This window comes from Apteryx rowi, unplaced genomic scaffold, assembly GCF_003343035.1.
Source record: "Apteryx rowi isolate R43461 unplaced genomic scaffold, aptRow1 scaffold_17, whole genome shotgun sequence".
NCBI lineage: Eukaryota > Metazoa > Chordata > Aves > Apterygiformes > Apterygidae > Apteryx > Apteryx rowi.
Genome location: NW_020447974.1, coordinates 1,032,693 through 1,036,814, shown reverse-complemented (window position 1 = coordinate 1,036,814; position 4,122 = coordinate 1,032,693).

The window sequence follows — 4,122 nt, the reverse complement described above, 5'->3', positions numbered from 1 at the left end:
GCCCGCGCCCTCGGCCCGGCGGGAGGGGGCGGCCGCGGCGTTGCGGGAGGAGCCCCGGGCCCCGGGCCTTGTCCTCCTGCCCCTGCCCTCGCCCCGAAGTCGGCGGTGGCGGTGGCCGGGGCCGGGCCGCGGCGCCGGAAGGTGGAGCTGGAGCGCCAGGGATGCGGTAGCGGCTGTTCGTTCCCCTGGACGGTGCTAGTCGTGGCAGCATTTTTCAGTTTGTTGAGGCTTTCGGGGCGTAGCTCCTGGGGCTGCCTCTGTATTCGCTGCTTTTTCAAAAGGAACGAACTTTTCAAAAGGAACAAAACCCAGCATTTCTTCCCATGAAAAATAAGATTTGAATTCATAAGGTCAAAAATTAGACATTTGTCTGGCTTTTCTAGATGTCATTCTGCCATTTTGTAATATCATGCCTTCCGAATTAAGGTTAGTTTTATGTGGCCACAGTTGAACAGGAATAGTTGCAGGTGCTAAATGAATAGAAGCCTTGTTCTTTTTTGGTCATTTCATTCCCAGGGAAGTGATTTCAGATGACAGAAATCCTCCTGTTTTGCTTGTCAGGCACAGGCCGTATCCCAGGTCTGCTCTGAAACAGGGATATGCCTTCTTACCTGTATGTGAACTACATGGCTAGGACGGGACCAGGCATTCCCCAAAAAACAATGACACACGCATATGAAAGAAGGGTCCTGGATAACTTTCACATTTACATTATACTACAAGGGAAAAAGGGCATCTAATAGTCATGTTTACCGAGCTCATAGAATATGTCTTTCCAAAACCATGTAAGGAAATCTTCAACCAATTGCAGCAAGACATGTTCAGAAAGTCTTTACTGTTTTTTTTTTTAACACAACTGTTTTTCTCTCACTGTCTTGTGAACAAGGAAAATGCCTGGTGCTGCTTAAATCTGTGCTGCTTAAATCTGTGAGTCAATCATCTTGCTAATAATAGCAGACTAATACTGTATAGAGGTATTTTTGGATGCTGAATTACATTTCAGAAATGCATGTACACCTTTTTCACTTATACATGTTTTTCTGAATCAAAATTACTTGAAGTTTTTCCAGTTTGTATCTCAACACAAAGGTTGTGTTTTTTTTCTAGGAAAAGTGGGGAAAAAACAGGTTATCACTTTTGAGCTATATGTTTGCAATGACAAAGTATCTCTCCCTCTCCAACATATGTCTGATCAGAAAACTGTGCTGAAGTTTGAAGCTTTAAATTGATTTATTATGAGAAAAATAGCCATATAGGAACAAACTTAGGTCTGTAGTTTTTAAAAGTATAAGAAGTTGGCGTTTTCATGAAGCTAAGTTAAAAGATTTATACTGGTATTTTCTAAATAAAACTGGTTAAGAATATCTCAGTTAAGAATTCTCCATGTAAAAGCATCATATTATGTTGTACAAGCTGGCAAAGCTTCTAGGCTTTGTAGACCAAAAGTGTAAGCTCAGCAGGCATGGTAAAAACTGCTAGTAAAGCTGATGGAACTTGAATAAATGCTGCCATCTAAATGGCTTTGTATTTATTTAAGTATTGTTTCCAGAGCCTTGAGTCCTCCTCTTCACCTTAGGTGGTATACAAATTGCTGCTATATGTTAAATGACTTGTTGAATATGAGCCCTCTGGCCTGTGCATGATGCTGTGGATGACTGCACTGAAATCAAGAGGACTATTCATAGAGCACACATATTTGTGCACATAGTGCACACATAAGATACATGACTTACTGTCAGATGATTATACTTATTTCTGGTGCCTTGGATAAAGTTCTCCAGTAACACTTTTCTTACAATTTTTTCAAGTAATAGACTATTTAGTGTATTGTTTAGCATAATGCCAGCATAAGCAGAAAAATCAAATCCACAAAAGTAAGGAAATTCTACCATCTAGGCATAAACTTGGCGAGGTGCATTGTTTTTTTCTGTTTTTCTAATTAGATGAGAAGCCTTGAAGTGTGGTTATAAAACGACTGTAAAAATAGCACTGAAAGGATGCATTTCAATTATTTCTCTAGGCTCCAAATCAACTACACTCACTACAATAAAAAACATTCTAATTGCTATTCCTGTAAATTCATCTTGGCATGTGATAGGCAAGTGGTATTCTTTCTGGCTCATGAATCATTACTGGAAATAAATAGTTCTAGAATAGAAAATGGGTTGATTGTGCATGAGCCAAAACAGAATCCAAAATAGAAGAGCTTATGCTCTTCACTATATTGATTCTGCACTGTGAAGAGGAGTGTGTAGTAGTACAAGCAAATGATGCCAAATGAAAACAGAGATCTAGCAAGAAACAAAGGCAGCACTTTTACATAGTGATTTTTCTATGATTATTAAACATATTTTATGATAATTAGCAGAGCTTTTGTATCATCTGTCGCATGTCATATGAGCTTATCAGCACACTAGTATGGAATACTGGTTCAAATGTTCAAAACCAGACCATGGCACTGCAGGTGTGCTCTATCCTTGCCATTAATAGCATGTGTTTGTGAGTGTGTTGCCTCTGCCCGACTGAACTTGTAAATGATTTGTGTCTGAGGTTTTAGGTTTGGCTTTCCTTGGATGTTTTTCACTTACAGTTTCAACAGTTACAGAGGATACTTCTCTTCAGATGAAGGTAGAGGTTAGGATTCCTTTTTCTCCCCGCCATCAGCCCCGGCAGTCCTTCTGCATCATTTCATGTTAGAGAGGCTTGGCAAAGAGGGAGTGATTTAGCTCTAAGGAAATAAACCTTAGGAAATAATATAGAAACTATTTCACATATGTAGAAATATGTTTATCACATAAGTAGAAATGTATCATGTAAAATAGATGCATTTGGACACAAATAGACATCTCACAATAGACAAAAAGAATATATAGACATATCATTTAAATAGATATATTTTAACCAGCAACTTCATTGCAGTATTCTCACCGATTACAGTCCTTTTTCTGACCTCACCGCCTTACAGTTAGCCTGATTTCTGTTTGTTTAAGGTTCATTTACTGCTTTTATATTGTGTGATGACTTTTGTCTGAATGACTAAATGTGTATAGTTATATAAATGGAAATGTTAGAAGTGAGATAGAAATAAAATGTCAGAAGGAGTAATGGAGAGAAAATATTTTTTGAAATATTGAGAATATTAGATACACAAGAAACTGTTGAATTAATACAAACCTATAAGCTAAACCTAGGGTAGAAAATCAAGCCACATTAAAATAAGAATTGACCTTTTTATTTTTCTAGATCAGTAATATTCTCTAGTTTAAAGATTCCTATTGGTGTATATATTTGCTGAAGATGGCAGAGGAAGTTGATATTCTGTACACTTTTTTTTGGAAGCTGCTAGTAGCATTCAGTTTAATTCCTTGTCTTCTGTGCTTCTAAATTGAGGGAAGCTTCCGTTTAGTATAATAGTTTTTTCCTTGTAGATTGCCAGGCAATGATGTTTATAATAGTTGTTTATATACAACTATACTTGAAAGTTTTTTATCCAAAATATTCTATAATTCCTAACTCTGGTACAGCTCCAAGAATAGGAGTCATACTCTAGATAAGAATTCTGGAGTTAGCAGGGTATTTCTGAAAGTTATTTTCCTGGCTCTGGATCAATGGATCACCAGTGGATTAATTTATAACAGTGTATCTGATGTAAAGATCATCTGATGTAAAGGCATCAGCTCTTAGGAGAATTTTATCAAAATGGTATGGAAGCAGATCCTATAGGATTCTGAACACAGTACTGTCATGATCCTTTGTTCCCACCGTAAAGAGTGAAAATGTCTTCCTCAGATCTTTAGGGATTCATTGCTATTCTGTGTCTGTGAGGGCTAAATTTAAATTTAAAGAAATGCTTATTTGTAATTAGCTTATGCACTTTTTATAATTTATGCTACTGATTTTTTAATTCTAAATTTAACAGAACAAGATGTGCCCCCCTAAACTTTTGATGTCCTCTCTATAGTAAAAAGAATCATTGATGACTGTGCCTCTGTTGTGTAATCCATCCCTGTAGAAAGGGTTTAAATAAGATTTAAATGATACCTAGGCCTTCTGTACAGGACTGAATGTCACTTTTATAGCTTGAAGAGCGGGTGTAACCCACCCAGGGTTTCTGAGGTGACT